A 13,265-nucleotide genomic window follows, 5' to 3' on the forward strand; every position below is an offset into this window, starting at 1 on the left:
ACTACCTTCATATGATAAATATTAATTGCGACTATGTTTTAAATTCTGACGAAGGTGGATATCTTCTTGAACGTAGTCTGGAATGTCTACGACTTTGAAGGATATCCCTATTATCTGTATTGAAAAGTGTGAGACAGGGGATAATTGCAGCTGATCAAGAGAGAGATGCCCTCAAAAGATGTGGTGTATTATACTTTAAGGAACGATCGTTGCATTTGTCTTAAGTGACCTAGGACAACCACGGCATCCTAGATAACATGGCCTCTCTACGGCCGAAATTAGAACCAGATGCTTTCCCCAGGCGAAAGAGACGCTTTGGCGATCCTCTCTGGAGATATTTGTGTGAAGCAGGCTTGGACAGGGAGACTTGTCCGATGTAATCTGGCTAACAACCAACATGTAAATGTAAGAAAAGTATAACGACATAGTGAGTCATGCATCGACAGTGAGCTGTATCTAGCTTAATTAATGAATATTCACAATCGTTCTTTCCGATTCTGTTTTTGCAACCTTTGGCCAGAAATATTCCCACCATATAATATACGATATGTTATTTGTCTTCATTATTGCTTTGTTTAATATCACAACACAGACCTTACATGACAGTTATGCTGGTGGATAGTTCACTCTTTCCTGCAGGTAGTTAGTTGACATTAACTTCAGTGTTAGTGACAACAGTTTGGATCGAACCCGAGAATCTGTAACGAGTACCTTGTGTCGTAAAATAAGACCTAGAGGCGTATTCTTGCGACGTCACTTTATTATTCAAAGACGTAACTACAGTTCAACATAGTTATAACACAAAATGTTGAACAAGTCGTTTCACAGTCGGTCCTTTCGCGTTAACACCTCTCAGTAGAATGTCCAAGAGCAGAGCAGAGCCCAGCAGAAACTTACTGCCGGCAATCAGCCAGCACTAAGCTTCTGCTCTGCTCTGATCTGCTCTTGGACATGAATTTTCGTTCCCTGGTAACGAACCTTTATTAAACGAGACGTTCCCAGACAAAGAACTTTCACTGAAGAAGACGTTCCCAGGCAACGAACCTTAATTGAAGGTTATCCAGTTTCTGGGATTACATCGTTACTGCCTGCAAATAACACGCAACAACTAGTAGAGCAAACGGTATGCAGTCATAGATCATAAGTCAACTAAGTAAGTCGCACTTCGTGCTGACTACTAAAACGCCAAGCATGTGAACCCAGAAGTTTTCGTAATATGAGATTGCTGACTTTACCTCATTCTAAGCTATAAAATTTGTTTCATCAAAATTAGGTGCGTGAAATGAGGGAATGTGAACAATTTGTATAAACGTTTTTGCTTAAAAAAATAACGAGAAAAGACCGCTTGAAAACCAAGATTTAGACGAGAGGATAACTTTGAAATGTATCTCATTTATATAAGGCATAACTGTATGGACTGAATTCAAATGGCTCAGTATAATTTCCAGTGACGGGCTCTCGTGAACACAGTAACTGGTCTTAAGGTTCCATAGAAGACGGGTAATTACCTTTCTTTACTTATTTATTATTATTATTGCTAGTATTGCTAGACTTTATGTTGTGTTTGTCCATAATATAATTACTTGTATATACACTGTGCTCTGTCTGTAATTGGCCTTGTGGCTGTTGTCTCGGCATATAAATATTAAATACTTGGATTGAATTTTCCTTACGGGGTGAGACTGAGTCCACTTGGAACAGCGGCCACTGTCTGGCCTATTGTACCACCCCCAGACGATAGAATATAGATGATGATGATGATGATGATTGTGGAGCAATTGGTGGGATGCGATTTGGCAGGAGAAATCTAAATACTCTGATAGAACCTGCCCAAGTGCCACTTTGTACACCACAAATTCCACATAACCTGACCCGGGCTTGAACCAAAGCTGCGGCGATGGGACGCTGACGGCTAACCTTCTGAGCTATGGCTCGGCGTTTGTCTCTCTTTAAGAAGGAAATCTCTTTATGGAGTTCAACATTTATTTTATTTTTAGCTGTCTTTATATATAATGAAATTGATTTATTTCCAAGTGTATTTAATTTCATAAGATTTGAGGTTTTCAAGGCGGTGACTAAGAATAATGTCGTCATCTTGACTGTGGCGCTGTGTCGATATTGTGTAAACCGACGTTTCGGAGGAACGTATCGCCTCCATCTTCAAGGTATAAAAAATCCTCCAGCGAGGAACCAGCGTGAGCAGGTTTGATTTACATCATGTTTAGCGGAGATTAATCTCCTGATATAAGAATTTTGGTAGTGAATGTATGTTTTGTATAAATGTTTCTCCTGCTGTAACAAACTGGATTCCACTTCACTATTTCGGATGGTCGTGTTATTGCTGATAGCAGAGAAAATAGTTATTAGAGGTTTCTATAGTCTATAGTGATATGATGCGCATTCAAAATTTCATGAAAATCCTTCAGTCGGGTCCAGATATTATTTGCCATGATGTTTCTTTAAGCCGGAAAGTAGACTAAAAAGTAGTAATGAAAAATGACGCATAGGCGGGTTCCACATCGGACTGCTTGAAGGTCGGTGTTGAACAATATGCCAATACATCTCCCACCTTCAGGAATCCCGCCGCGGCATTGAGTATTGGAATCTACTGTTCATAGTGATTGATAGCGCTTTAAGCTGGAATGCGGTTCTTATGTCCAACGCCATTTAGAATAGCTACCCACCGTGACAGCCAAACAACTAGCTGCTTCGTAATTCCTATACGAAACTCATGTGGGCTCCTTTGGAGTTTAATAACATTCCAGCATCTTAATATTCACATCAAACATTTAGCTATTAATTAGCTCCCTGTTTGAGTTGTTGCTTATTTTCGACCGCCTCTGTGGTCTAGTGGTCACAGTTCCTAGCTACAGATCCAGAGGTTCCAGGTTCTATTCCAGGCGCTACCCAATTTTCTGAGAAGTAGATGGTCTAGAACGGGGTCCATTCAGCCCCGTGAGGATAATTGAGGAGCTACTTGAATATAAAAATAGCGGCTCCGATCAAGAAAACCGAGATTAACGGCCGTGGGGATCCGTTGCGCTGACCACGCGACACCCTCTATCCGCTAAAGTTGGCACTAACTTCGCCGACAAGCGGCGGTCTCTGGGTCGATTTAGTTCTCTTGCGAAATAAAGGCCACGGAGGTTTTCTTTAGTTATTGAACGATGCTTTATAGACTCCTTGTGGTGTGGGGAAATTTCTTTTATAATGGTAGTGGATTGTTAACGCTTGCCTCCAGTACGCTTGCTCGTAGATATGCCAGTAATTTTGTAGCTTCACTTCCACAGGTTAAAGTAAACCGTATATATTTCTTAGGTGGGTATGATTATTACGTAGTTGCTACATCAACGAACTGATCACGCGATGTTCTTTTTGAAAATTACCGTCACACATTTTGCTAGAAAATCTCACAGGGCCCTAATAAACTACCTGGCTGCGAGGAGGAATAGCGGGGGTTGTTTCCCGAGAGGGGCAATGATCTTTCTCTAAGTCATCTCATCTTTACCAACTTTGGAACCCAAATGGGGTACCGTGGGAAGATATAGCGATATTAGGAGAGATGCGGGGTGGATTGCAAGCAGTAGTATTGGGCACTTAAACAACTCGTAACTACGTACATTTTACAAATCACTATCAAACGCAGACTAGTGTTCTCAGTAACGGTCTTTACTAGCTGCTGCTTTGTAGCGGCTTCCAACGGCGGATGTTCCCCTTCCTCTGGATTCCCGAACTATAATAAATATTATATGAAGACACAACCACTTGTTGAACTATCTTCTTATACACGTATAACCTAGAGTCAGACTTATAGAAAACATGTCACTCTCCGTACTGTTGCAGGCTTTGCCTAGCACCAGCTGTTCACTGAGCCGTTGCTAGGCAACGAATTGTTTCTAGCTTGCGATTGGCTAGCACTCGATCCACTGTGGGTGCTTCCTATGGTCACATATTGTTGTAGACTTTGTATAGCAACGACTGTTTACTCGCCGTTGCTAAGCAACTTACAATGACACTGACCTGATTGTGCATCTTCATGAGGAGACGTTATTGACTGAAAATTCTGTTACGGGAATCATAAATTTTGTATTAGATGGAAAACATCATTTTGGACAAGGTCTCATCACTTACGCCAATGGATACGTAATGAATTTGATTACAACACGTGCTGATAGTTTCCGAGTGGCTGATGATACGGACAAGCTGCGATTGCAGTTCCCCATGTTCCACAAACCAGTGTTTACTCGCCGTTCCTAAGCAATGGTCTTCAACAATATGTGACTTTGGGAAGCACACATAGCGAATGGTTTCTTGCTTGCGATTGGCTAGCACTCGATCCACTGTGGGTGATTCCCATAGCCACATATTGTTGTAGACCTTACATAGCAACGACTGTTTACTCGCCGTTGCTAGGCAATGATACTTGCGTTGTCACTGTAACATTTTCTTGAATCTGGGCATTTCCCACATCAGCCCCCCCCCCTCCACTGCGGAGATGGGTTGCCCGGCTGTTGAAGCGAGCAAGGAAACGTGCGTTGCGTCCGGAGAGTGTAGTTGGTGCGACGGGCGGTGGTGCATATGGTGTGGCATGTGGTGCCGCGGTCATTGCTACGTTGGCTACGCGGTTGAAGGCGGAGGCGGTGCAGCTGTTGGTTTCACCTCGGGGTTGATTTTCTTGGAGTAGATGGCGATGGGTTGCCAGGCGTTCTTGACGCGTTGCTGCAGCACGGCACCCATGGCGGACGTGGAAGAGTCTGTGACGGGTGCAAGTGGCCTGAATGTGTTGAGGTGTGCCATTAGAGTGACGCGTGACAAACTTGCCTTGTGTAACTCCGGTGTGCAAATGGTGGGGTGGGAGCTCTTGACTTTGGGTCCGGAGAGGATGTCGTGCAGTGGTGCCTAGTGTGCTGCCGCGTGGGGCAGAAATTGCCTGTAGTAGTTCAGAATGCTCAGGAAACAGAGAAGCTAACTAGCGGTTTTGGGAGGTTGGCAGTTCTCTAGAAAGTTTATTCGTGGGTGTAGCGTTTTCTCGGGGAGGGGATCCGCTGCCCGAGCGGTGGTTCCCTGTAGTTGTAGAGAAGGTGGGTCAGCTCGGTGCTGAGTGCTGCCACCTGGCGAGAGAGGCCCTCGATCCGCTGCATAAGTGCGTTGCTGTTGGGGAGTGGCGTGACTCTCGTCAGCGCCGGCTGGGGTGCGGCCTCGATGATGCGGTCTGCACAGCAGCCTGCTGCATCCAAGCCGCCCTCGGGTTGGCCGGCGAGAATGGCCCTTACGTTGGTGGGTAGCCGGCTGGACCAGATGCTGAGGAGGAAGTTGTCCGGCACGTCTGGGACGATGCTTTTGAATTGTCTTAGAAGCTGGGACGGTTTGCGGTCTCCATCTCGAGTGTAGGGAACTGATGGATGCGTTGCTCTCTTGACGAGGATAGACGAGTCACCAGTTCGGTCTTCAGCGTCGTGTATGGGTAGCGTTTCGGCAGAGAGGTGATGTGTCCTCTACTTCCGAGGCGTAACGTTGGTCCAACTGCGAGATCACGTAGCAGAACTTGATCTGGTCGCTACTGATGCAGGCCAAAGTGAACTGTGCTTCGGTATGAGCGAACAAACTGCTGGTCTCAGCCCAGAACGGCGGAAGCTGCACGGAAATTCTTGATATCTCTGTTGGTACTGGGCTGTTTGTAATACCGGCTTCATGTTGGTTTGTCTCCTTTTGGTCTTGCTGTTCGCTTCCGGTACGTTGTTCGCCTTGTAAATCCTGCATCTGTGTTACATACAGTTGCAGGAGGTCTTCTATTCGTGTTTTATTGTCGGGGTCACCAATGTGGGATGTCGATGTATGAAGAGACAACCATTTGTTGAATTGTTCCGTAAACATTTATTATAGTTGCACAGTACATAGACCCACTTCTATTTGAAGAATTGAAGGCCAATAGTATAGTACCAACAATATTACTGTTTACAACACTCACACCACAGTCACATTGCGACTGACGGTCAGTCAGTCAGTCAGTCTTGGTGATGAGCTCAATCTGGGGCTTATGACCAGATATTTATTACTGTTTAACTGTTTAGGTCTTGTTATTGTGGGACGCAGTCTCTGACGAGAGGACGGGGCTGTCTTTTGTCAGAGTCATTTTCTGCAGTGGCAAGTAATTTGATAATGTAAAGGATATTTATATTTTAAATGTTAAACGTGATAATAAATGTATTAAATATATACAGGGCCTCTGTCAGTCTCTCCCAATATCAAAGTCAAAGTCACATTCCGACTGACGGTCTGTCAGTCTGTCTTGGTATCGAGCCCCGGGGGAGCCCTCTCTGACGAGAGGTCGGGTCTGTCATTTGTCAGTCATAGTCTGTGTTAGTAAGTACTTTGTCAGTATTTACATATATTTACAAATTTACTCTTAATTCCTATTTCTATGTACAATATGTGCAAGGCCTCTGTCAATCCAGGCTCGGCACAGCAGATTATGCCCTATTTCTAGTAGTATTCGCTACCACAGTAGCCTAGTCACTTGAACGGCCGTATGCCTGACCGCCGCCAAGTTTAAGCCTTTTATACTTTCTGAGTCGGGCTTCGCCTTGTCCGATGTTGCGGACATTCTCATTTTCATGATTTTGTATGCCTTCTGCTTGTTTCCTGCATAATTTTGTTATAAAGTCATATACATATGGGATTTTGAATGCCATGTGCAAATCGCGGACCGGTGTGCGCCTCGGAAAATTGCCAATGGTGCGGAGAACCTTGTTTTGCAGACGCTGCAATTTCACTAGATGAGTGTCTGCCGCAAACTCCCAGGCGGGACTAGCATAAGTCATTATGGATCTAATAAGATCTTTGTGTAGGGTCATTTTAATGTTAACGCTCAATCGCTTACTTTTGAATAGGGAATATACTCTAATGAATGTTCTGAAGGCCTTGGCTCGCTATATCTTCCTCTTATATAACATTGTGTCGGACCGCATAGAAAACACGTCACTGCCAATATTGTTGTAGGCTTTGCCTAGCAACAGCTGTTTACTAGCTTTGCCTAGCAACGACTGTTTACTCGCCGTTGCTAAGCAATGATACTTGCATTATCACTGTAACGTTTGCTTGAATGTGGGCCGTTCCCACACTCCCGATTCTAGAATTTTCACCATCTCTTGCCTGGTGTACCTCACAGCTCCGTTCTCAGATATTCTTGGTACAAGTCGTGTTCCCTCAAGCCAGTGCGAGACGTTAAAATTAATAGCGCGTTAATTTTCCTTCATGTTTTACGTGCAAGATCCATTTCCTCTGTACCACCTGACGGAATGATCCTTCTGTTGACTATTCTGTTCATTCAGTTGCATCACTTTCTTTTCTGACGGAAGCAGCTGCATGTTGTCCCACCTACACAGTGGACTGAAGTGAGGATCCGTTAAGGTGGAACATTGAAATATCGACTGAAACCGATAGGGGAATACTTTGGCTGTCAGGGACTCGTGTGTATCACAAAGTCTTGTAACGTACTGTTAACTCTTCTCAACTGATCACCTCCAAATATACTTATATTTAAGGAAAACTGTTCCCATTGTAAAAATGATCGTACAGACCACATGACAATGAGTTTGCCTTAAAAGCTCGATTGTTTATTCGTCTGATCAATAAAGTTCCACTGTGAAGAAGCCAGAATGTTCGCACGGAAACCATCTCTTAAGCCAGTGAAATCCGGTTCACAGTTATTCCACTAAGATCCATTTCAACACTACCCTCCAATCGCTAGGTCTATTTATTGTGTACATTATGTAGACAAATTATTAATTCAGTTAGGTATTATGAATCTGTAGCTTGTTCTTGTGAACCCGAGATTGTTTTAACATGTTTAATTTTATGGCACGTTATGAAATAGTGGTATGTGATTATATTAGTAAATTGTGCTTGGGATAATATTGAGAAGACATATATGGCATATTATATGAATGTAAATCATTAACTTACCTACAGTTCTGCCTAGAATAGGTTCTTACACATTTAATTAGAAAGATGATAATCAGAAACTTTAGAATTCCATCTGAGGAAATTTTTCATTTATTTCCGAAATAATTTTGTGGCCATCAAAATTGCTGAATTTAATTAATATCAGTCTGACCTTTTCAGTAATGGTAATGGTAAGACATGCTTAACGTGACTGTAACGCTGATAATGTATACTATCGTAGTTACATGGCGTGCAAGCTGGTGAAATTAACGGAAACTGAGTGTAGCTAAACCCATATGCGGCAGAGTAAGTTTTAGTAGTGGTTCGATCCCGGGTCTGGTCAAGTTGGATTTGTGGTGGACAAAGTGGCGCTGGGGCAGGTTTTCTCCGAGTACTTCGGTTTCCCCTGCCAATCTTCATCTACCAATTTCTCCACAATCACCCTCACGTATCTTCTGGGGCTGGTACAATAGGCCAGAAATGGCCGCAGTACAAGGGACTTAGTCCAACCCCACAAAAAAAAAAGTTTTAGTAGTGAGTGGAAAATTCAGCTGAGATGGAAGAATTATTGTTGATGATGAGTCCGTCAGAGATCAGCACAATCTGTGCATCGGGACAAGAGGTTGAACACTGACGAAGTGGTGTCGGAAATGAATAAGTTGTGGAGAAAGAAGGGCTGAAAATGGTTAAGGGCCAAACTGAAAGTACTCTGTTGTGATAAAACGATCAACGGGTCGTTGGTTCAAATTTGTGAAATATAGAGATTACACAGTATAGTATGATATGCATAACTAATGTGATATTACTCGTATTGTGTCCAAACCAGTAATAAACGGACTTTATTACTTTTATTTATCATCTCAATTCTATCTCGTCTGATCCTATGCGCATAGCATAACTTCTTCGCTGAAGTTCTTGCATGGCCGGTGTCGAGACGGTATGGTGTGGCGTTGTCTTGGTGATCAGAATTCTTTAGTATCACCGTACCCAGAGGGAGAGGTAATTCTAGGCTGTAGGGTGTCCCCCGTCGAAGCTTGCATTACTGATCGGTTCGATTCACACAGGCAGACGGACCAACTGTTGGAGTTGGCGTGAAATCAATATACTCTCTGTCTCAAAAATATGGTATAGAAAACATTTATGTGGTTTCAGATCCACATTCCTGCGTCAGATGTTATATGATACATAGTTCAGGTAGCTACATTTTTTACTTCTCACCCTGGAGCGTCAAATTCAGTCCCGGCGACTTTATATGAAATTCGTTATTGACGAAATTATACTGAAGAAGACTGTGTTCCGAGTTTCTTTGGGTTTCAGCTGCCAACCATTGTCCCCCCCCCCAATTTCCCCGTGTTAATCTGCCATCATCTCCTGGGGTGTATGATATCTCTGAGTCCATCTCTGACCAGGCGTTTTGTCGATTTAAGGACGTTTATTTTGCAGCACGCTGACCTACAGTCGCATATTTTGTAACTGAATTCAAGCTGATTCCATGACGGCACGGGTCTTCTTTCTCTAGTTCTCAGTTATTCAGTAAATGCACACGTTGCTTGTTACGGACTATGAAGTTTCATCGTCATATTTATAAAATATTTCCTATCCCGAAACACTTAAAACCAGTCTTCCTAAATTATCTCCTTAAGAACTGGTTTAGTGCATTACATCACAAGCCAGAAGGTCGTGGATTCGGTTCCCGATTACGTTTTTTTTTTGTTTTTTTCAATTTACCTAAGCCTTTCAGCAGCACTATGACCCTTGGGTCGACTCAACCTCTAACAGAAATGAGTACCAGGTATCCTCCTGGGCGGTAAAAGGCAACCGTCGCCTAAAGCTGACGACCTTACCGCCATCTGTGAGCCGATTATCTAGAAAATGTGGGAACCTCGACATCTCATAAGCGTATGGGCCTCTACGGTCTGTTACAGGGATAGTTGTACCTTCTTTCTTCCTGGCTTACTATTTTATTCCTACCTACGCTTAGGCTCACAAAGGTTTTATAGACCTATACGTTCTTTGCATCAGCCTAGTATTTCCAAGGTAGGCTATTATGACATAATTATCCTGTAGGGTTTGAGGAATAGTGAAAGTTGATAGGGCTAGTGTTATTCTCGCTAATTTTCTCTTGTCCTGCTCCCAAATAGATGAGATAAATATTGAGTGATGACTTGCATATCCACGCTGCAAGTATGTAGTGACGGATGATAATGAATTAAAATAATGTAGAAGAAAGCGGTAGTGATTTATATTTAGGTACTAACCCGGCATTCATCTGCAGGAACCAAGAAAATCCATGATAACCGGCAGTCAGAGAAGCGGTGTCCCAGCTGATATTCGAACAGGATATCTTCCGAATACAAATCAGACATGTTACCACGGAGCCAGATGGCTGAGTATATGTCCACGGTTACAAGACTTGACCAAAAACTGATCAGTATAAACTGGCCTTCAGCAAATTCGTGTAGCAATGAAGCTACAGGTTTGCATCTGTATCATTAGCATTCGACAGTTATAGTAAGTAAAGTAAAGTAAAGTAAAGTAAAGTAAAACTATCCCTGTAAGAGGCTATGAAGGCCCATAGGGTTGTGAGACGTTGAGGGTCCCACATTATCTAGACAATCGGCTCAAAGATGGCGGTAAGGTTGTCAGCCTTACGCGCCTGCCGCGCTTTACTCCCCAGGAAAATTATTTATTTAATTAATGATACTCATTTCTGTTAGAGGCTGAGTGAAGCCCGGGGACAGAGTGCGGCCGGAAGGATTAGGTCAATTGAAAATTCGACAGTTATACAATTAAACTCTTTGGGTGTGTTACCTGCTATATAACCTCCGCAGGTGGCAGAAGGTTCTTAAATAACCTATTCGCTATTATTCTTAAATAGACATAAATTAATCTCAAAAGACATTATATATTCGAAAACGAGAGAAGACATTTCTTTGTAATAGGTCTATCTTGCATTTTTATTTATCGTCACTGTTTCAGTTATATAGGTTATGTAAGAGGCGATTTTTTAAAATGATAAATATGAACTGTGCTAGCTCAAACAGGACTACCATCAAACCCAAACAACTCATCATCATCATCATCATCATCATCATCGGTAATCTGTCAAGACGACAGGTCCACAGTCTCTTCCAAAACAATTCCTCCATTTAATGCGATCTAGAGCTTTCTCCTTCAAATGACAGTATCCTCTTCTGTCCCCAAGGTCATCCAGCATCTTCTTACGTCTTCTTCCTCGTCTTCTTGTCACTTCTATCCGCCCCTCTATCTTTCCTCTGATAACTCCTTTTAGAAGTCAGTTTCTGCGTAAGATATGACCAATCCAATTAGCCTTCCGTTTTCTTATTTCGTGTAGGATATTCCTCTGCTCACTGACTCTAATTAACACTTCTTCATTTCTCACATAATCGGTCCAACTGCTGCTATAACTAAAAAATTGCTGGATGGATTTTCTAAATAATTCTGTCCGTCGGACAGTAACAAAATTAAATTAAATTTTTGTTTCTTTAATTTTGATAGTTAAGGAAGTGTAGCAGTACACTTTCATAAAAGTCCTTCAGACTCCGAGAATGCTACCCGATGTCACCGAGCTGAATATTGCCGCTGAGTTCCATATCAGTACACGGCTCTAACAGCGGTGGGATATAACGACGTGTATGGCGGAGAATGTAAACCAGCGTTTTGGAAGTACGCCTCCATATTCAAAATTCAAGAAGCAAGAATCCAGCGTGAAACAGGCAGCAAACGGAGCTTTGCTTAAGTTACTAACAAATCTATATTTTACCTTAATCCGTATTATCATCGTTAACTCATTTTTTTGGTATTTAATATTTATAAAAAATCGTATCTATTACGTGTTTTGACGTCTGTTGATCATCTTCAGATGGTAACAATGTTCAGACACCAGGGAATTATATTTCTATGTGTATATTGTCCTATTGATGATGTGAATCCACTTTCAGTGTAAGTTATACTGTCGAGCTCCTGTGATATCACATAGTCAAGTAGTAAAAGCGTAGAATATGGCAGAAGAAGAAAAAATACATAAAATTGTAAGAATATGAAAATAGGCATAAAAATAACTGGAGGATGTAATTTAAGGAAAGTTATGCATATATTAAGATATGATAACAATATGTTAATATGGATATTCCTAGTCTTGTAAAGTTCATGAATTAAAATATGTTAAAATTCGGTAGAGGTTGATGTGAGCTTTGTTTACTGCTTGTTTCATGCTAGTTTCGTGCTTGGCTTGCTCTTTAACCGTGAAGATGGAAACGATATATTTATCCGAATCGTCGGTTGACTTTCACTGGACGACACGGCATTACATCCCAGAAGACAAAAGTTCTTCATACGGTGGGATTAGTGTCAATGGTGAATCATGAAAAATATGTAAATGAATTGTAATATTTAAGGTTTTCACGGCGGTGACTATGAAGAAAGCCGTCTTCTGGGATGTGGCCCTGTGTAGAAATTGTGTTAACCGACATTTCGGAGGATCAGACTCTCACATACTCTGGCTGGTTCGCTCGCGGATTTCTTCTTGTCTTCTACCCTGAAGATGGAGGCGATGCGTTCCTCCAAAACGTCGGTTAACACAATTTCTACACTGCACCACATACCAAAAGACGGCTTTCTTCTTCATGTAAATTAATTGTTTATCGCACTAGCTCAGCACCTCCAGCTAGTGCCGAGGTCAAGAAAATGTGAATCCATGCATCCACTCCCCCATACGCCTTCATGGCGTACTGCTTAATTTGTTGAGCACAGAGACAGTTTTACCTTTACTAGCTCAGCATCTGCCTGGAGGAGGATATGAAGAAAAACTCAAAACATGAGTCATACCCAGTCTCCGCTCTCGTAGTCGATCCCGGGACCTCCAGACTACGAAGCAAGAATGTGATAAGCTTTTAAGCTGGATGAAACTGAGAAGGTTGTGAAGCAGTGACACTGGCCTTATCATTGTCCGAGTAAGGAAGGTCAGGTCAGGTGACCTTACTGGGGCAACACAGTCACTCACTGGAACTCAGTCATGAGGCGTATTAGTACAGCTCTTGTATCTATATAGATATACAGAGGTGGGCGCGCGATCGAACGGCCGCGGTGAGAGAGGGTGTCTTTATCTCTTGCCGCCCTGTAATCTCAGACACCCTAATAGCGCTATTATATTGGTAGAGGGGGAGGGGAACGGCCCACCCTAGGTGAATGCGGCCCACACAGAGAGAAAAGAAGAACAAGAGATCTTATTTAAGTCGTCTGCTGATGCTACAGCTACAGAAATAAGAAGATAGAAAAGGAGAAAAGAGATGAAAGGGGGG

General features: G+C 42.6%; 1 long non-coding RNA gene across 1 annotated transcript in view; it reads left to right on the forward strand.

Annotated features, from left to right (window-relative positions):
- Window positions 1–13,265, forward strand: part of LOC117282651 — a 320,533-nt gene that overhangs the window by 96,473 nt on the left and 210,795 nt on the right. The window lies entirely within an intron of this gene.

Source organism: Cryptotermes secundus, unplaced genomic scaffold (assembly GCF_002891405.2).
Source record: "Cryptotermes secundus unplaced genomic scaffold, Csec_1.0 scaffold13, whole genome shotgun sequence".
In the NCBI taxonomy this organism is placed as follows: Eukaryota; Metazoa; Arthropoda; class Insecta; order Blattodea; family Kalotermitidae; genus Cryptotermes; species Cryptotermes secundus.